Below are 21,778 nucleotides of genomic sequence, written 5' to 3'. Positions count from 1 at the left end.
TATGTGGGGGACAGAATGCATGCATGTGTGTGATACAGGATGCTGTGGTATCAGGATTTAATTATTATGGGATTTGCTTAGGAGATTTCTCTGTGCTATTTGTGCAGCTTTATATTGGGCATTAAATATATTGCATATAGGCAAGTGATCTCTTCAATAAGAGTTTGGCATGGATCTCCAGGTACAAGTGTGTCTGTTTCCACCTCATAGCATAAGCACACTGCTCTAGTTCTTCATCTCTCCTTACATCTGCCTCTCATTTAAATGCTCATCTGACACAAATGTAATGAAACTGCATATAAAGGATCATGAAGAGGAGGAGAGATCTCATTGCAGATTACCAAACCTGAGTATTTTTGGACATTGAGTTATTTATATTATTCTGCTAAGCTCAAAGATAAAAGAAAGCCTTGGATACAATCCAGAAAAATCAAGAACAGAAACTAGTGTAAGGACGATGCATTAATGCGTGTCTTGAGAATGCCTGCAGTGCTGTATCACAATACCCATTCCAAAATAAAAATTAAGATGGGTGGATCCTGAGGGCCAGTGCTCAGTGATGTGGGAGATTACTGCTTGAGGTGTCACACTCCATTAGCTGAGGTGGAAAGCTCTGTTAGGGAGTGTGCCACATCATTCTGCCCTGCTAGCAATGGGCAACAACATTCCTGTGCTCCAAGGGGTCCTCTGCAGCCTCCGCTGGTTGGAATAGTCAGCTCTTCCCAAGACATATTATCAGGGAACTCACTGGTGGTGATTTTCAGAAAATATCCAGTGAGCTTAAATTCATGACAAGTTTGTGTTCATGTTAGCTCTGAAAACCTCAGAGGTTTATACAACCTTCTCATAAATAACATTTTGTCCTGGTGACCTTTATACCTGTTCAGCACCCACCTATAGGAGTCCACCTAATATAGCAAGTCATATTGCTGCTATTGTTTTTAAGAAGAAATAATAATAAAAGATTCAACTGTGTAAACGTCATTCCTGCCCAGCCTGTTTAGTATTACAAGACAAGGAGAAGTCTGCTTTGAGATTTTCCCCCTGGCAAAAGCTTGAAAAGCCTTGAATATTGTGTGCATCCTTGATCGTGTCATGCAACGGTAGTAGTGAAAAATACAAAATCTACTGTCTCATTCTGCTAGGGTTTTGAATGCTGTGCTGAGTGCTGAGCACTAGTCTTCCTAATCCTACAAGGGGTGCTGAATCCTGTAACAATCTTCCAGGAGAGCTGTGACATCATGGAAACGTGGTGGCATGGCTTGCAATGGATGGCTAGAAGCTCTTCAGAAGGGCCAGGAAAGGAGAAGAGCCTTTGTGTGTTAGGGAGCTTGCAGACTGTGTAGGGTTGAGGACAGTGACAGTAAGGTGTGGGACACCTGTCATATGAGGGGCAGCTGAGGGAGCTGGGGTTGCTCAGCCTTGGGAACAGGAGGCTCAGGGGGGACCTTACCACGCTCTGAAAACACCTGAAAGGAGGCTGCAGCCAGGTGGGGTCAGACTCTTCTTCCAGACAACAAGCCATAGGATCAGAGGACACAGCCTTAAGCTGCACCAAGGGAGCTTTAGGTTGGACATTAGGAAGAATTTCTTCACAGAAAGGGTGACTAAGCATTGGAATGGGCTGGAGTCACAATCTCTGGTGGTGTTTAAGGAAAGACTGGATGTGGCACTTAGTGCCATGATCTAGTTAACATGGTAGTGCTTGGTCATAGGTGGGGCTCGATGATCTCAGAGGTCTTTTCCAGCCTAATTGATTCTGTGTGATTCTGTGATTCTATGATTTCAGATAGCATTGATTTACTGACAAAAGTTTTGTGTTGTTACTTAATTAAACTGCATTTCTTACCTTATACTTCGTTTTATGCAAAATCATGCTAACTAAAGGTAATGACTTTACAGGCAGAAGGATAAAATTAGCACAAGACATTTCAGATTCTTTGTGAAATTATTAGTTAAAAATAGACATAGATGTTGGATAGGATCTGAAATGTTAACTGCTTTGATCCCTGGTTAGCAGACATTCCCATTCATGCAGTTAAGATGCTACATAGAAAAAAAAACTCTATGTGAACAAAACTTCAATTGTACACTATGGAAACAGGATTTTGGGTCTTCTCTTGTCCTGTTTTGCTGCTTGTCAAAAGTTAAAAGTTTGTCTTTTTCTTCAGTGGAAACTTACACCAAATTGAAGTACAGTATGCTTTAAGTTAGTGATTTCATCAGTCACCAGCATCTGTTACTGAGGGGTGCTGAGTCTGGTTAGCTGTAATTGGACAGAATCATCAGTCTGGGGAAGTCCTCATTTTCCATTATATTTGTTGCTTGTGCGTGACACTTAAGAGTTTTTGTCCATTTTTTCCTCCTCTTCTAATTCCTCAATATTAGGGAATTAGTGTCTCTCTGCATGCCATTTACTATCAAACATAATCCCCCTTTCCCCTATTTCCTTCCATTTACATCCTTTGATGAGAAATATTTAGGCCACTACATGTCTTTACTCTTGTCAGACAGAGGCTGATGAAAGATCTGTTACAGGAAATTCTGCTCTATCTATAGAGCAGGGTATCTCAAAATACATGCTTAGTTATACAGAAAGCAGGGACTGAGAGCTGATTGATGCTGTAGGCTTCTCATTGTTTTCTACCATGGTCATTATGCCAAATGTGTGAAAACACAGGGAAACAAATTTGTATACAAGTGAAGGGGCATATTTTTTGGCAGGGAAGACAATGCACCATCCACTGTCCTATTTCAAAGATACCCATTATGACCATTTGGTATCTGCTAAATGCCTTTGTAGAAGCCCAAGATCATTCCATTTGCTTTTTTAAATGTTTTTAAAATGTTTTTTCTCTTAAGTTTTGCCCTCTAACCGCCTGTAATTACACAGGGAGGCTTAGTTTGAGTTTAACCACTGGCTTTCCTGTATGTCATTAGATAGTGTTGGGGGATTATCAGGCACAGTTGTAAACTACAGTATATGTCTTCATTTTCTTTTTTAGGTTAGACTGTTTATAAGCCAAGTGTTTCAGATGACAGAGAGAGAGCACTAATCAAAGCTGACACAGCAGAAGGAAAGCCTGTGTTGAACAATGGGGCTGTTTGCAACTGCCTTTTGCTCACCCCAAGGAAATAGGAGCAGGCTGGAGACACAAGCTGCATTGCTAGTGTAAAACAGAATTCTCACGTGTTGGTACTAACGTGCTCACCATTCCTGTGCTAGTGCAGCATGTGCCTTCCATGTGTGTGTCACCCTGTACATGTGGGGTGGTGTTACCCAGACACAGTTCCTTGTCCAGTCATGTGTGTGGGATATGCCATTGGCTTGTATCAGCAGCAGCCAATCTTGCACAGAACTGCAGCTCCTGCTGTGCTCTGAGCACTTGCACATGGGTTATGCTCAGCTAAAGGTGTAGCACCCTTCATCTAACATCCCTTGCAGCAGTGTGCAAAGGCACTATGGATTACATAGCGGGCAAAAAGCAGGCCAGCTTGAAAACTCTTCAGAAGGTGGATGGATGTTGGGGAGAGCTCTGAAGAAGGAGCTCTGTTTCCAGGCAGAGAGAGGAAGCACTGGAGCTGCTTGCTGTGCACAGCCAGTGGTCTTTGGGAAGAGCTCACGTTCATATTGGTTTTGTGAGCTTGCTTTACCATCCAGTTTAGGTCCCCTAACTTGCACCTGCCTTCATCCACGCTTTTCTGCATGTGTAATTTGGGTGAATGTATGTGAGACCTGAATTTTAAATTTTGTGGGAAACAGACCTGTTACTCTGGTGTTGCAAGACCCCTTTTACAGCACTTCTAAGTTTGCAGAAATCAAAAGAAATTTATGGGGTTTGTTTTGAGGCATGTGTTTGAGACAGCATGGAAAGTCATTTGTATTGTATGGGTCTTCTAATTGCTGTATGAAGTATTTCAGTTAGCATCAATAAATATTAAATATTTCCCTGGTTTTAAATATTTCCCTGTATGAAATATTTCCCTGGTTGTGGTTGTGTTTCTGATTAAAGAAATAAAAATTTCCTAAGCTGTCACTTTTAACCACCTCTTCTTCTCTAAGAAAACTCTTGCTCAATACTGTGAGAGTCCTGTACCATCCCAGGCCAGTGTCCTGCCTCAGTAGGAGCTGTAAGAGTGCTGCTGGGTGGAGAATTTTTGTGTCAAGTTACCAACACTGCTCTGCTTCCACTGTAACCAGCAATTCTCAGGGTAATTTTTTTGCCCAGAATATTTCTCCTCTTTTTGAAGCTACTCATGAATGTAGTCAATGGCTTGCTATGCTCTTTTGAATCTCTTATGTCTGGGATAAATTCCAGGAGCTTTATGGTGTGGCTTTAGGCTCCACTGGGTTGGAGATGCTTTTACTTATCACCCAGACAAGAACTCTCCTTAACTATTTAACACAAGAAAATAAAAGAAAGCAAAACAAACAATCAAAACAACAACAAAACAAACAAACAAACAAAAAAAACCCAGGTAAAAGCACAATAAAAAATATAAAACCATTTTCCTGTTCCAGGGTGAATGAAGAAGATACCCTAGGCACAGCTGGCAATTAGTTGTATATTTTCTTCAGGTTTTTAACCAGCTCTCATAGAAATCTGGTTTTTGATGGACAGCTCTCTAATGATAGCGGACAGTGAGAGCAGCAAATTTAATATGCTCTGCGAGTCAGGGATGGTTGAAGTACCAGAAAACTGTGAAAGTCTGAGAGAAATGCCCTTGGAGCTTCCTTTGTCTGCTCACAACCTGCCCTTTCTTGTATTTAACCAGTTTGAGTCAAGGTTGTCTGCTCTAGGCTCCTCTGTGTCAGTGGAGTGGGGGAGTGTGAAGGGAGCTGGTTTTTAAAAATCTTTTTCTTTTTTTTTTTTCTTTTATTTTTAACCCAGAACACATGAGCAAAACAACAGGCTGTATGCCAGTTGAAATCATGGTGGCTGATGCAAAGTGTCAAAGCAGCTGTTGGTGCTGTCAGAAATCTGTTCTTGGTTAGTTTGGCAAGACATAAACTAGTAAGTGACTCTCCAGAGGTATTTCTGTGATTATGTGGCAGGTAATGACACATTTACTGTGTTAACAAGCTTGACTGTAGCTTGCTTGACATGTCCAACAACCCCCAATTAAAATTTAATTTACAGAAATAATTCCTTCTGCTATTGCATGCTAGTACTCTGCAAGATTCTGGAAACATCTAAGCCATCCTAACCCATTTGTTAAATTTTATAGGTGTTGCTTATCTTATGATTAAACAAAATCTTGAGAAATAGGATTCTTCAATGGAGCCCAGTTAAATCTTTTGCAAGGACTGCTATAGCTTGCAAGTAGAAGAAACTGGCACTGCAAATCATTTAAATCTGTATTATCTCATCAGTGGGTAATTTCCAAACCCCACTTATTATGTAAATGTATTCAGTAACCAGAAGAAGGATTAAGTATGTGAGAAATCATACTTTTATGTGCTGTAAGTCATCTCACCTGTGTAATGTTTGTTCTGGGTGAAAAACAGTGTCTGACTGTGACTGGGAGCCTCTCCAGGGATCTCATCCTCAAATCTGCAATGCTGTGATTTACAGGAACAGCCTTGTGATGCTTCATGAACCTTTTGGAGCTTCCTGTTTCTTTCTTATTTTTTCCAGGACTAATGTAATTTTAGCTCCTTCTTAGCAATTAGATTAGGCACAGGCAATTTCCTTGTAAAATTGGCTGAGCAGATTCTTCCATAAACTGTAATAAACTTGTTGTGGCTCAGCAATGTTTGGCAGAACAATTAAACTGGACTTCAGTGCCACAAATAGGTAGGTAGTTAAAAACCACAGATCTCCTCAGGTGCTTGTTTGAGTTTCTATAAACATAGTCTCTGTCATGGCCATATGTGCCTTCTATTTATGGTTTCTGCTGCAGTCTATGCATCATTCACTCTGGAAAATCGTGTTTTAAGTACATTGGAAGATAAAGCCCTTGCACCTCTGATCCCTCACATGTGCCAACATTAGATGGTTTCAATTTGTGCCATGTGTGTCTTTGGGGTTTGTTTTAAAACAGAATAACTCTGTTTTAAAACAATACCCTTGAATGTTCAAGGAACTTAAGACAGAGGAAAGAGAGCAGTTAAAGATTTCATAAAAATCAAGAATCACCTTTGTGAGCATCTTTCCAAATAAGCCTGAGAACTGTACGAGCCTGACAATTGCTTTTTCATGCAAGGGCTGTATTGATTTTGTGCAGCATGACACGTTCTGCTAGGTCTTTGTGCAAAAGAAACTGTGCTAACCTCCTGCCCCTTCCCATATCAACCTCATCACTTTCTGACTGCGTGTGCCTGGTGCCCCTGTAGCTATCCCCATAAACACAAATGCCCCTTTAAACATCATTTCTCAAGCGCTTTCCTCTTCGTTTCAGAGAGCTCAGAGAAAGTAGAGTGTTCCTGTTCACACAGAGACATACCATTACATTTCCAGCCAGTAGCCTGATTGCTAAAAAGAAAAAAACCTCACCCATGGGTAATTAGTACTGTGTGTGTAGTTAATCGATTTAAAATGAAATGCCACTGGTGCTGCTGAAAGGTCGTGCTAGGTTTTGGTATTGCTTTGACAAAAGTCTGGTTTGGTGAAAATGTCTCTGAGAAGGAATATTGGTTCTTTGTGCACTGCCTGCAACAAAAGAGAAGCTGGGGGTGCAGTTTCCACAAAGGATGCTGTCAATTTTATTATCACCTAGATCATGGGGTTTCTGTGTTGATTTTAAGAAAGAAGCCCTTCAGTGTAAGGAAGGGACTTTATCTCCTTACTCAGGTCAAAAGGAGCTCGTGTGCCAGCAGTCTTGTGGGTGAGATAGGAACCTCATCTCCTGCTTCCTAGGCCATCATCCTCATCATTAGATGATTCTGCCTCCCAGGCAGACTGATTACTTCATATTTTCATTCATTAATGATTTATCAGACAGCTCCTCCCCTAAAGGCTCATCTCCTCTCTTATACTCACAGCCCACACGCAACCAGCAACACGTAGCTGCCAGCTGGCACTCTGGCTTTGGGAGAGCAAGCTGCTGGGAGCCCTTTCCACATCTCCTGCTGCCCCCTGCTCCCCTCCCTTCCCAGCTGCTCAGCTCACCTGCCTGCTTGTTGGTGGCTTCTTAGATTGCACCAAAGCCATGAAATGCCTCTGTGTCCTGTCCTCCTATGCCATCTCTCCAATCTGGTCACTAAATGTGCTTTTCACAAATATTTTTTCAATTATAAAAAAATAGAAAGAGAGATGAGTTGGCCCCACCTGTAATGCAGCCACACTTGTGTCTTTGTTACAGAAAGAGTGGCCTCTCATTTTGGTGAGAGGGTTTGCTCAGTGGTGACTTAGATTTTAGTAGAGAAGTGGGAGTGGCGGGGAGAGACTGAGCGAGCTGTGTCTGTGAGCAGGAAGGTGTGGGTTGGCAACAGTTTCAAGTTTTGCTATCAGGTGCTTGGCACAACAGTTCTGTTGAAATCCCTCTCCAGTTGTCTGTGTGAGAGAGTGATTTTTATCACGTTGCTAAAGATTAACTCTATTCTTCTTCTCTGTTCTGCTCCCAGGAATCAGGCATGCTCTGAGGTCTGGGAAAGGGAGTCAAAATGAATTCTCATCAGGAAAGGGGGGAAAATCCAGAATTGTTTGCTACTGTCCAACTTGTCCTTTGCAGGCAAGTCGTTACTGAGAGCAGTGGGAACAGGGGCTGCAGGACAGGAAGAAAAAAATATAAGCTAGGAGGAAAGGAATAAATGAAAGTCCCTTGAGTAATTTATACATGAATGTGTAACTTTGGAGTGCTTAATCTACTCTTGGCAAGTGGTGACTGATAACTAATTTTCTCTCTTACCTCTCCCACATCCTCCCAGCATCTTCAGAAAGGACATGTGACAGGAATAATGAATCTCATTATTTTAACAGGTTAAAATGGAAATTATGGATTAAAAGTGCTATGGATGCCTCAGTAGAGAGAAACTGACTGCTCCGAGGACGCCTGAAGTATATTTTCATTTGCTCTGTTTTTGAGATCTTTCTGAATTATTCAGGGCTCTCCACTCACCTCTTTGCCACAACACTTTTGAATAAACCAGTGTTAAAGGCATCGGTGTCCAATTGAGCAGCCCTTTTGTTCCTACTGCTTGAGGGTAGCTAGAGCCTGAGTCTGCTCAGGCTTTGGGGGAAGTCTGGATCTAAATCTAGACTGGATTATCTTTTACTCTAGGTATCTGAGTTGGAACTTTGTGCTCCTATTTGAAGCAGGGAGATGGAATTGAAGGGGAGATCAGGCTGACGACACAGTGGTGCTGCAAGACTGATCCGTTTGGATGGCTTTGGCTTTGAGGCAGAGGTGTGTGAGAACAGCAGCTGGTTGTGTTCTTTCTGAGCCAGGTGTCTGAAAAACCAGTGTCAGCTCTGAGGGTGTAGGAGCTCTTGCTGCTCCGTGTCAGAGGAGGCTTCAGGGCTCTCACAGAGAGGGTGAAAGACCATGGCAGGGCTCTGCTCATGCGGGCTGAGGGCAAAGTGCATGACTCGGGTCAGAACAGGGGGAAAACCAGGAACAGCAGCAAGTAACTTATTTCAAGGGGCAGTCTGTGAGCAGAGCAGGGACTTGGGACATGGCTCTTGCAAGCCTCTGGACCAAGGACACAGCCCATTGCTTGCTGTGAGATTGGTGCATCCCAGAAGTGTGGGCGAGGATGGCAGCCGAGATGGATAAAGCCCTTCATGCGTTAGCAGGTGCGCCAAAGCTTCTTCCAGGTCTCTCAGTAAAACCTGTCAGACCTGGCACACAACTGTCACACAGCTAAGGGCTTCTTGCCTGAGGAGATTTCTGTCAGAAAGCTGTGTGTAAATTTACAGCACCTTACTACTTCATTCTCTGTTCTCTGTATGTGGGGTGTGTTACCTGGTGCATGGGATGCATCGTCTGTGCAAGAAGTTGCTGACAACTTCAACAAATTCATGACAAATTCATGACAAAGAGCATGCACAGAATTTCCACCTGGAGCTAACTGTCTGGGGTAAAGCACAGTTTACCGAGCAGTTGTTAGGTTTTTCCTTGCATCCCATCTCTTAGCTTTACCACTTGGACTGGAGCACAGGACATAAAAAAGAGGGACTCTGAACCACGCCATTTCCCTGCAAAATGTGTACTATGCTTTTGTTACTGTTACAGAGTTGTTACATTTTTCTCTATCTTGTAAAAGGAGTGAGAGGAGGATTTTTGTAAGTGCAGCAGGTCTTCACATGACCTGGCAGAATCCCAAACTGCTGTAGTTAGGAAGGGTGTCTGGAAATCATCTACTCCGACCCTCTGCTCAAACCAGGGCCAGTTTAAAAGTTGGTGTCTCAGAGTCATTTCCAGTGGGGTTAGGATATCTCCACCAATGGAGACTCCACAGCCTCTCTGGGCAACCTGTGCCAGTGTTCAGCACCCTCACAGTACAAGAGGGTTTTTTTCATGTTTAAACAGCATTTCCTGTACTTTAATTTGTGTCCATCGCCAGTTACTGGAAACTACTGCAAGGTCTTGCCTTGTCTCACTTACTGCCTTCCCTGAGGTATTTATACACATTAAAAGAGCCTCCTCTTCTCCAGGCTGAAGAGACCCAGCTCTCTCAGCCTTTCTTTATAGGATGGATGGTCTAAAATCTTAACCATCTTTGTGGCCCTTTTACTGGATCTGCTCAATTAAGTTCATATCTCTTCTGTACAAGGGAGCCCCAAATTTTCAGGGATCCCTAAACTGAATCCAGCACTCCAGTCATGTCTTACCAGTGCTGAAAACAGGGGAATGATCCTATTTCTCAACCTGCTGGAAGTGCTTTTTCTGATGCAAGCCAGGAAGCTGATGGCCACCTTTGCCATGCCATAAGGGAGCATTGTTGGATTGTGTTCAACTTAGTTTTCACTGGAACACTCAGATTTTCTCCTGCAGTGCTGCTTTCAAGCTGGTCAGCCCTGGATTGCCTGAACCCTGCTGATCCAGGTTGGCATTTTCAGCTATTTTCTCATGTTTAATGTGTCTGTGACAGCTATTTCTTTGTGCAGACTATTTGGTCGTTTTACATAATTACACTGTTGAACTAATTAAACTATCATCCTGAAATCATGTCCTGTGGAAAGCAGTTCACAAAACAAGGCTCAGTGAGGCTTGCACCAAAATGGAACATGCAACCTACCTAATGTATTGGGGTTTATTTCCTCCCTTTTTCTCACGCTTAAATGTAAAATAAGCATTATACTGAAGGAACCAGGCAAAGGCTAATTTGCCTCATTTGAATGTGAAAAGGAGCCCACATCCTTCCTGTGCCCTGCAAAGAATGCAGAAAGACTTTACAGAGAAAACAGATGTACTAATATGTATCACTCGTTGGGGGCAGGGGGAATCCAGGGTGCCGCCGTCACAGCAGTGCTGAACTTGCAAGAAAACAAAAGCACCAGCATACAAAATATAGTTCTGGGAAGCTGACAAGGTTGGGACCCTTTTCTTTTGCTTATATTTATGCTCCTGGCATCTGAAAAAATATATATACAAAAGGAAACATGGAGCCTCATTTTTCATGCTTCATCTTCGGGGAAGATGGTTAAGTGCCCAAATGCAAACAAAAAGCAGAGGCTCCAGCCCAGCTGTAGGGAAATCTCCTGCATTTCAGAGACAGTATTGCCTCGCCAGAAGAATACACTACTGACATCATATACAAAACAAACGTAACTTTTGGAAGTATCCCTTGATTTCATTTTTGTTTTAAATACCTCTCTAACATGTAAATATGAAAGAGTTTGTCCTCTTAGCTCACAAAAAAATGCAGGATACAGTGGGGAGTTTTAATGGTCTGATGGTTTTCAGCATGAGAGATAGAGAACAAATGAACTCAGATGTTATTTTTACAGCTATGCAGAGTTCTGTCCTTTCCTGACCCATCTGTTTATCCCTTTCCAAGAATTTTGGCATTGAGCAGTCAGCACTGACCAGTCAGCTTGTGAATTTGCTGGTGTTCATAACTTACCAAATTCAACAACTTGCCTGATGCAGATTTGGCCCTGTGGCAGTATAGAGTCTCTTGCCAGCTTTTAGCTTGCAGACTGGACGCAGTAGCATGTGGCAATTTATAATTTATTCTATACATGTATTGTCAGTCCCAGTAATAAACAGGAGAATGCTTTAAAGTTTTCTCTTAAAAGGCTACCTCAGACTTCCTAAATTAAAAACTGGTTTTCCAAAAGCAGAGAAGTGAAGTGTAGCAGTTACTCAGATGTCTTTGTTTAGCAGTGGTGGCTGAGTAACATCCCTGAGTAGGTGCAGTGCTTAGTGAAGATGTTGTGTTCTTTTCCCTAAATGCAACACAATGGACATTTTCTTGCAGTCTGCAACACTGAGGTTCACTTCAAATTGACACTTCCTGTTCTTTCTGCTGTTTGCAACTTTGGAAAGTGTTCTTTATTCACAGGAGTTTAAAATCTATAGCACTGCCATAAAAATATCTGGCCGTGGATAAGACAGGTTCAATAACCTTGAAAAGAGAAATTTAAGCCCACTTACCTAAATCACTTAGATGAACATGAATGGAGCAAAACAGCTTGAGGTGTTTGAGTTGCAGTTTAAGTGCTGTTTTGTACAATCAGGGTAAATAAAATCTTGGCCTTGAACTGGTATCTGTGTATTGGAACAAACATCTCAATGCAGCACACTGCAGAAGGAAGGAAGCAGAAGAGAAATTAGATCACTTTCCTGCATTATTTCTTGTAAGTGTAGTCTTCTTACGTATGGAACACACATTTCCCGTTGTAAAAATATTGTAACAGCCTGCAGTAGACAAACAACAAATAATCTGCTGTGTCTGAAAACTGGAGTCAGAGGAGCAGGTTTAGAGGGAAGTATTGGAAGGCTGCAGATGATTGGATCTCTCATGCTCTGAAAAGACAGTGAGCGTGAACTACATAACTAATCACTGCTGTGGCCATCCTAACAAACACGGCTTTACAGTGTGGAAGAAATAATAGACTGACTCTTCACACAAATGGCAGTGTAAAGGTATTTGGTTCTTGCCTTTTGTTTTGTATCATCTGTGCATGTGGGTATCTTAATCCCCTCTCCTTCATGTGCCTTTATCCTGGAGTGTACGTGCTTCCTTTATCTCTGTCTACAGTAGTATGGGTTTGTACCCATATTCCACACGTTCTCTTACAGCACCATTAAGTCCCAGCTGTATGAACTGCACCAGCTGTGTTTTGAGATAGCAATCACGGAGGTGAGAATCCAGTTCAGTAACAGAATCACCAGTCACAGAATTGCTTGCATTGGAAGAACTTTTAAAGTTCATCTACTCCAACACTCTTGCCCTGGACAGGGACACCTCCACTAGACCATGTTACTCAAAGCCCTATCCAGCCTGACATCAAACATTTCCAGCAGCAGGGCACCTTCTAACTTCTCCAGGCAGTCTGTTCCAGTGTCTCACTGTCCTCACTGTAAGACATTTTTTCCCATATCCAGTTTAAATCTACCATTTTTCAGTTGAAAACTGAATTTTTTAAAAAGTCACTGCAGGTCCTGGTAAAGAGTTTCCCTTCATGTTTCTTGTAAGCCTCCTTTAAAAGTGTTCTAGGGTCTTCCTGGACTCCTCTCCATGCTGAACAACCCCAACTCTCTCAGCCTGTCTACATAGGAGAGGTGTTCCATCCCTCTAATCATCTTCATGGCCCTCCTTTGGACCTGTTCCAACAAGTCCAAGGTCTGGTGCTGGGGATCCCAGAGATGGATGCAGAACTCCTGGTGGGACCTTACAAGAGCAGAGTAAAAGGACTGAATCACCTCCCTTGACTTGCTGGCCACACTGCTTTTGATGCAGCCCAGGATTCAGCTGGTTTTCTGGGCTGGAGTCCCATGTTGCCAGCTCATATCCAATTTTCCATCCACCTGTCCCCCCAAGTACTGCTCCACAGGACTTCTTTCAGTTCCTTCATCCCCTAGTCTGTACAGATGCTGGTGATTGCCCTGACCCAGGACCCTGCACTTGGCCTAGTTGAATTTTGCAAGGTTTGCACAGTCCCACCTCTCCAGCCTGTCAAGGTCCCTCTGGATGACATCCCTTCCTTCCAGTGTGTCAATGGCACCACCCAGCTCGGTGTCATCCCCAAGTTTGCTGAGAGTGCACTCAATCTCAATGCCTATGCCATTAATAAAGATCTTGAACAAGGTAGGCTTAGATGAGATATGAGGAAGAAGTTCTTTACTGTGAGGGTGGTGAGGCACTGGAACAGGTTGCCCAGAGAAGTTGTGGATGCCCCATCCCTGGAAGTGTTCAAGGCAAGGATGGGTGAGATTTGGAGCAACCTGGTCTAGTGAAAGGTGTCCCTGCCCATGGCAAAAGGTTGGAACAAGATGATCTTTAAGGTCCCTTCCAACCCAGACCACTTTATGATTTTATGACTAAATTGTGTATAATTCCTGATGATTGGTGGTGTTAAAATCCTTATTGCCCGAGCCGTGTGACGCTTATGGAGGTCCCAGCACAGAGTAAAAGATTCTGCGGCTTCTGATGCTCAGCCAAACTGTGGACCGCAACTTGTGGCCACATTCTGGGGGCAGGTCACACAAAGGGCGGTAGGCAAAGGACAAAAGTCTGCTTCTACTTTGTGTAGGGGTGGTTTAATGTTCCACATCAAGCAGCTTCAGTGGCTGTTGCACATGACCACTCTTGTCTCATACCACACTTCCTACAGAAAGTTACCATTAAAAATGGTAATCTTTATCTGTCTCTCAGCCGTGGTCAGGTAACAGATGCAAGCTTTTATTGTGGTAGAGTGACCCACACAAGTAGCTGCAGAAGAGCAAAGTGAGAATCCTCACAAGACTTTCTCTTCTTGGAAATACTCCAGGAACACAGAAAGGGGAAGCCTTAAGTATCTCATCTGTTTTTTGTGTTAAACCATTGCAGACAATCTTTCTGTATGGACTGATGGGGGAGGAGCTGGAGGACTGGGAGAAAAGAAAAACTGTAAATAGCAGAGCTGCAAGCCTTTCTTAGGAGAGGCAGTAAAAGGGACAGGAGGAAATGAGCTTGAGATCTGCTTTTTTGTTTGGTTTTTATTGTATAAAGTTGAGGGACAAGCCACGTTCAACCCTGGTATTTTCCCTGGTGAGTTCTGAAAAACTGCATCATTGATGTGTGGGTCTTCCTCTTTTTACAGAAGTCATTTCAGGAGCAACATCACCAGGTGGAGAAGAAAATCTTTAGCTCAGTCTTTTATTCTCAGGATAGACATTGGGGAATCCTTGATCTGGTTTCTTACCATAATTCATCTTTCTTATGGAAAAAATATTCCCAGCTTCTCTTCTTGTTGTCCCTGTGCAGAAAAAAGTCAGTGTTTTCTCAACTGTCTGACTTCAAACCATGCAGCCCCAGAGCATGCTAGAGCTTGGATATTTAAGTGATTGGCAAGGCAGGAAGGTAGAGTCCTGACAATTATATTGAGAGCAGGTCCATGCAGCCCCCTAAATTTTAGAAGCATGTGAGAAAGGGAAGAAGAGTGCTTTACATTAAGTAGAGGGAACTATGTTAGGAACTCTTTTGAATGTGCTGTGGCCTCAAAGGACTGCATTAGGCTGTTCCTGGGGTTTTAAATTAATACTTCCTATAGGACAGATGTTTCATGCATGTTATGTGCAAAGAGCCAATTACATACACAAGTCATGTAAATTGAAGCTATTGATGAAATGCTGTGTATACGTACAAACGCTACTTTAGGAACATTTTCCTTGCTCCTCCCTTTCTTAGCATGTATCAGTACTGCTGCTGGGAGGTGGGCATGTTGTTTGGCTGGGGTTTGGGTTGTGCTTTGTTTCCTCTCATTGTTTTCTTCAGCGAGGAAAGGAGATTGGATGAAACTCTCTTCTGGTCTCTGTTGACATCAGCACATTCGATCTGCCTGCGTCCAAAAGAATCATGTCAAAGCAATTGCCTGCATTTGTTTCTTAGCGTGTTCTCCAGCAGCACTGTCGCTTGAGGGTCAGACTGGAATACATTAAACTGGAATTGGGGCAGAAACTGCAGCCAGCCTCAGGTCAATGATGCCTCTTGAGATTTGTGAAAGTGACACTTCTGGGGTTCATTGCATTAAATTCCATAGCATTTCTGTGTCTAGTCTGGGTGAATTACAAAGGCAGATGGGACAGTTAGTTTCACATTCTCCTATTTAATTCAGTGTCTGTGTGTCTAGAATAAAAGGAAAAGCCTTGCATCTGATTTATTTTGGAATATTTCAAAAAAAGATTTTTTTTTTAAATCCATGTATTAAAGCTCTTTACTTCTATGTAGTTTTTATAGTTTATAGTTAGGAAGATTATCACAGTTACTTCATCTGTAAAATTCTATTTCTGGAGTCTGGCCTACGTGATCCTTGGTACATCTTTTGACAGAAGCCTTTACAAGGTTTAAAAACACCGTTGCATGTGTGCTTAACAGAACATCCTCATACTGTAGGATGTAGCTGGGGCTGTGCCAGAGGGAGAGGGGGGGAAAATGGATCCAGGAGGAAAGAAAGTATAAAGATGCAAAAATGCACAATTCAAACTGTACTTTTGCAGGCTCTGATTCATCTTTTATTAGTAGCTGAAACCTTGTCCTTGATGAGCTTTCCCTGAATTTCTGCTCTGTTAGTGACTAAGGAGTTGCCGATGAGAGTTTTGAGCTGACTGTTGACAGGAACTGTTGATAGGAATGCTGGATATAGCAGAGCTGAAGCAGTGGGGTGTGTGTGAATGCATGTACACATACACGTACATACACGCCACACTTGGACAGGCCTTTTTCCTCCCTAAAATTTTTACAAACTTTCTTGCAGTGATTCACTCTGCAGAAGCTTTGCACTACGTGTTTACTGAAGACAGGATCTTTCTTTTATGTTTGTGACATATGACCAAGATTTTACTATGCTGTGCATGCTGTGTTTTAGCAGGCATCACTTACTGAGCGTAACCAAAAGTTCGAAAAACACATTTTTTCCACCTGTTGAACATAAAAATAACTGTAGAACCATAATTAAGTTTAATTAGATGTTTGTATGAAATAACGCCTTCTAAATCTCTCGAGTGGCATATGTGAACTAGTCCTGAGTTCAAGCAATTGAGATTATTTTATCTGTTTTATTTGCAGAATTTACACTGCAGCATTCAGTCATAAATGGGTTCGTTCCAGAAGCTTAAAATGAGGTGATGCCAGCAACTGGCACAAATCAAACACTTCCAGCCTTCCCACTCTTGCACATTGATAGGATTAATACTTTCTGGCCAAAGGCCCGGGTTAAGACAGACAGCATGCACAAAAGCTTGTGCTGCCTCCTTAAAAAACACCAAATTTAAATATTGGCAGGCTGTGAGATGAAGCAAATTCAGTCACCAGGGCCCCACAGCTGAACACATGGTCCTCAAGAACCCAAATGCCCAACCCCAGCCTTGGGACAGACAGCCAAAAGCTTTCTTGGCAGCACCCAGTTCCCTCAGCATGCAGTAAGGGAAGGAGAAGACAGGTAGATGCCCTGAGTGACCTGGGAGGTTCCTGCAGGATAAGTGCTCATATCCATTCGTTCTGCACGAAGGATTTCCATGAAGAAGGTAGCTAGTGCACCAGTTCGTCCTAAAAGGGTAAATTTGGGAAAGGAAATACCAGTGAGGTATGGAGGACTCTTTTCCGCAGCGTAATTCTCTGAGGTCACCTTCTGTGGCCGGGTGCTGCTGGGATGAGATCCCAGCCAGATCCCTGGGACAAGGTCCCATTGGCAGGCAGCAGACGAAGTGAATTGCTGAAACAAGGAGTCACCGGTGCTTTCTCAGTGGCAGAGCCGTAACAACACCCATCAGCTTCCTAAAAATGGTTTCCTTGGCATCTCAATGTGAGGAGCTCTGTACAGTGAGGCTTTGTATGCGGCCAGGTCCTGGGAATTGAGAGAGGCTGCCTGCAGACCCTGCAGAAGATGGACAGTTGGGTGTCATCCGTACTTAAATGGCACCTCATCCCCAAAAGCCTGGGGTTTCCCCAGAGGTGTTTTGTTAGCTGTGAGCAGGAAGCCTGCTGGGATTAATACCCTGCAAGGAGAAGGAATGTTTCTTGGTGGCAGCACGGAGCAGTGTGGTGCAGTGACCACTCAGCTCACCTGCAGGAGTTCCTGCTTTGTAGCAATTTACCCAAGCAGTGTGGGCACGCGTTGTTTTTGAACCAAGCGCGGTTACTTTCTCAACTTTGCAGAGGTGGGCGGTACCTCATAACCTGTGGTGCAAAGGGCTAATTACTGGTTAATTTGCTATAACACATCATTGCTGAACAAGCAGAACAAACTTGCCTGTTCATAGCCTGGATTGGAATAATTTTCAGTCCCAGTGTAATTCCTACCTTTGCTAGACCAGAGTCTGCTGTTACCAAATTTATTCAGTGTAAGAATACTGCTGCACCATGAACAAAATAACAAAACTCCCTCTAAGATTTTTGTTTATAATGAAGCCTCCTGTAGCCCAGTGGTTTCAGTTATTTAATTTCTCTTCCCTGAACACTCTGCCAGTTTTCCAACAGTTTTTTTGTAAAATGAAGCAGCAGAACCTGATATGTTATTCACAGAGCAGAGGAACACGAACCAAACACAGCGTCCCCGTAACCTACCTACTCATCTTTTGATTTTCATTTGTTTGTACAGCTGAGGCTCGCATTAGCCCTTTTGGCCACAGCCTTGCGTGGGGAATTCATGTCGAGCTGATTGCTTCCCAGGACCCCGGGTCTCACATTCAGTCTCTGCTTCGGAGGATAGAGTCCTCTCTCTCCCTCTCATCCTGTAAGTATGGCCTGGATTCTTCATTCTCATAAGGTGATTTTGTGCTTGGCCATATTAACACCTAAACTGCTTTCTCCCATCTTTCTACAGACCCCAGTTGCTCTGTGTCAGGCTTGCTCTTTTGTGGTTTGTTTTCTGCCATTCCTCGTCTCATGTCTAACCACAATGACTTAACTTTAATCCAGGTCACTGGTAAGGCTATTAAATAGTAAAGGGATGATCACCAATGCCTGCAGAATCCAACAGGAACCCATTTGTTTGCTAATAAATAGTTTCCAATTCACAGTGACACTTTGGTTTCCTTAATTTAGCAGCTTTTTAATACTTCTAATATGACTGTGGATCAAAGGTGACTTCAGTATAAAGCAGGTTCAAGGTTTTAGCCTGATCTTATGCAGTGCTCTTCACCAATGGAGTCCTGCTCTCCCTGAACAGATGAAGACATTCCATGTAGGCTTCAAAGCATTCATAAAGATATTCTACAGAACCAGTCAAATGACTTAGGTTTGTAACACTGTTAACGATGCTGCCTTCATCAAGTGTACTTGTAATTTTTGCAAGAAATTACATCAAATTAGTTTGACAGGATCTATTTTCCTTAAAGCCAAGTTAATTGACTTTAATTACAGAGCTTTGAAAAAAGTTATTAATTGAGGCCGATGCTGGTTGTTCTATCCTCTGCAAAATACTGGAGACTCATCCAACTGGCCTGTAATTACTTTCTACCCTTCTCAAAAGGTAGTCCAGTATGAGCCTTCTACCTGTCCTGGGTCCTTCCCCAAGGGCCAAGAACTGCTTTAGATGCAGTAGCAGCTCCCAGGCTACCTCTGTAAACCTTTTGAGACAAATTTATTTCTAGCAGCTAATCTGAATCACCCAGAATCATTTATCTGCTGCTTAACATCCCCTCTCCAGGGGCTGCTGTGGTGGGAAGCTGTTTCATTATCATCACCATAAACAGATCATCCAGCCTTTTACCTGTGTGCTAATCGGAAACACTTACTGAATAACTTCTGCTGCTGTCATATTGTAATGAACGTTTCTACAATTTTTATTGTTCAGGATTCATCTTTCATGGTCTGCTTTAAAAAATTTTAAATGTATTTCTGATTTTATGTGCCTTTATTTTTTTTTCTTGATTCCTGTATATAATCTTTATTTTAGCTTTTTTTGCTACTTATTATCTCTTCCTCTTTCCCCTTTCATGTACCAGTTTTCTATATAACATTTTATATGTTTTTTCACTTCCCTGATAAACCCAGCTGTTGGGGATTTTTTTTTGTGTTGTGTGTTATTTTTATCTAGCCCATTTCCATGGTTGTAACACTGTAGGCATTTAGGAAATGTCTTAAACTGCTTGCAGATGTCAGCAACTTTCTGTATGTTCTGCCTTCAGCCTGATTTGACTCCCATTCGCTCCAGTTTTGTGAAGCTGCTTCTCAGAAAGCATGCACTAGGATTTTAATTTATGTATCTATAAAGAGAGTACGCTCACATATTGCATAAAATTCTGGTCTGGGTTTGATTGCACACAATGTTAACTATTTGCACAGGAAGTGTTGGTCCTTTTCAGTCTAAAAAACCAGTAACTTCTGGTTTGTGACCATTTCCTCTCTACTGAGACAAAGTCTCGAGCAGGGATGCTCTGGCTCCCATGCTAACCCCCGTGTGACTCACAGGCAGTTCAGGTGTGACCACTGTGGGGTTTAGCTCGTGTGTGGTGGAGCTCAGCTCTTCACCTCGGGTGATTATGCTCTGAGCTGCTCCTGTCCCCTTTGGAGCTGCGAGGCCAGGGCCGTAGATGACTCATTGGCGAGACTTAATTTCACAAGGTTAGGAAGGCCAATCCTTTTTTGAATTTAGGGGTTAGTAACTTGTCATTGGTAGCCCTTTGGAAAGGACAGGCCCTGTGACATAAGTGACGTAAGTGACATAAGGTCTCCGGAGTAACTCAGGAAAGGATTTTGTACTTCTTGTACATAAGTGTTGGAGAAGCTCATCATCCTGTAACTGTCCAAGGTTATTAATTTCCTAGTTGTCAGTCACTCAGATGTCATTTGTGACACATATGGCCTGGCACCACCCTCTTCCATTTGGATCTTTTAAATTGGCTACAGCTGTTTCTGTTAATAATATAATAGCCTAAATATAACTATTATTTTTCAAGAGTACTGTTTTGCATAGGCAGAGGGTTTATCCATTTTTTTCAGAATCCTGTAATTAGCATATAAGGAACTGGAAAGGGTCATCTTCTCACAGCCTTTGCTCTGGTTGATGTTCTACTCGATATCCAGTTTGTGCTCAATGTGCTTGTGGTTGCTTATTTGTCCTGACCCTCCCAGCCAGCCTGGCTTAGAGTGCCAATTTGTTCCCTATCAAGAGGTCCTTTTCCCTCTACAACACAATCCACAAATCTGACATGTGTCCCCTGTGCTGTGGGGACAGCACAGTTGTTCATTTCAATGGCCTCCAGCTTTTTGTCTCTTTGTGCTAGGAAACAGGGAGGAACTCCAGGCAAGATCTCCGGATCTCCTGAATTGTCAGGAGTTGTGTGTTTCACAAGGCATATCACAGAGTCATTTTCAGTGAAACCCTCCCTGTCTGCTCCAGATTACCACCCAGTTTTGACTATTTGTTTTAAATACACAGAAATAGAGAAACCTCTGTGGACTCTTCCTCACGCACTGAGCGTGTAGAATACACCTTTGGATAGTTGGGTTCAGCTTTCCTAGCTCTGTCCCTTCCCAAACCTCCCCCTGCCTACCTGCTGCAGTGGCAGAGTGAGAAACCAAGAAGGTCTTGACTGCTTGTGGGATGGCCACAGGCAAATGTTTGCTCGTGTTTAGGAAGAAGAGTATTTTTCCCCCAGCGTAACTGGACAAATAAGGGATTTAAATAATTCTGTTAAAATGTTAGCAGTAGCAACCTAGAAGAAATGAGAGCCCCTTCAGGAGGGAATGGTGTCTGAAGGGTTTCAAAGTAAGTCCCCTTTCAAAGTAAGTCTCCTGATTTGAGACTCAGCTTGCTCCCTTTTTCTTGCTGTCACATCCTCCAAGTTCTTCAGTAACAACACAGAAATCAGACAAGGCAGAGAAGGGGTTCGTTTCATTCCTGCATGAGTGAAGGGGGATGGGGAGGAACAGTGAGGGGGTTTTTTGAGAGAAAAATCTTTTTCTATGCCTCTTTCATAGTCCACAGTGGCAAACAGAACTTCTTTACTGTGTCCTTCCCCTTTTTCTCCTTCTTTCCCTGCCCATCCTGATTCACATTTGGCACTCTGCTCTGCACTGCTCCCATACTGTGGGTCAGATGAACACCCATTAATCCTGAGTAGAATCTAAAAATAAGAATTGAAGGAAAAAAATCAGAACAGTGTGAATCAACCTGCAATCATCTCTCTGTTCTCCTAATGGGAAAAAAGAAAGAGGAAATCAGTGGAGACACTGTTTTATTTCTTCTCTTTCCAAGACAAAATTATTCTGGCATTTTGCGGCAGTTGTTCTCTTGCTATAGGTTTTCTAATTTACACACTTAAAAGGCACTTCAAAATTTAGGTGCATTAGCTCAAAATGCTTATGCAGACCATCCACCCCCCACTTCTCTCTGCTCATGAATAGGGCTGCCACAAGCAGCCTGATGAAGGAGGAATACAGCTCCAAATCACACCCTTGAATTTACATGGTGCTCTCTCAGAACCAGGGATAGATCTGTCCTCTTTGGGGGTTAACTCTAAAGTAAGCAGCGTGTTTACTGTGTGTAGGTGCTGCCATTAGTTCTTCATTTCAAAGATTCTTTTAACACATTTTAAGCATTAAAAAAAAAATCCTATGTGCAGTTTTGAGTCTGACTTGCTGTTCAGCTCATGAGAGTAAAACCTGAGGGCCTTCCCTCTGAAGTTACACATAACACTTTTTCTTTTATATTACAAGTGAAGTTTGGAGGTTAGTGGGAAA

General features: G+C 42.7%; 1 protein-coding gene across 3 annotated transcripts in view; it reads left to right on the top strand.

Moving 5' to 3' along the window:
• FYN (FYN proto-oncogene, Src family tyrosine kinase) overlaps positions 1–21,778 on the top strand; it is a 138,382-nt gene that overhangs the window by 67,206 nt on the left and 49,398 nt on the right. For all 3 annotated transcript variants that reach the window (XM_084203509.1, XM_084203508.1, XM_084203507.1), the window contains exon 3: positions 17,691–17,825. The gene's annotated coding sequence lies outside the window, so the exon portion shown is untranslated. The remainder of the gene's footprint in view (positions 1–17,690; positions 17,826–21,778) is intronic.

This window comes from Fringilla coelebs (assembly GCF_963513975.1).
Source record: "Fringilla coelebs genome assembly, chromosome: 3".
In the NCBI taxonomy this organism is placed as follows: domain Eukaryota; kingdom Metazoa; phylum Chordata; class Aves; order Passeriformes; family Fringillidae; genus Fringilla; species Fringilla coelebs.
The sequence above is the reverse complement of the archived record's forward strand: the minus strand, read 5'-3'. Positions and strand labels throughout refer to the sequence as shown.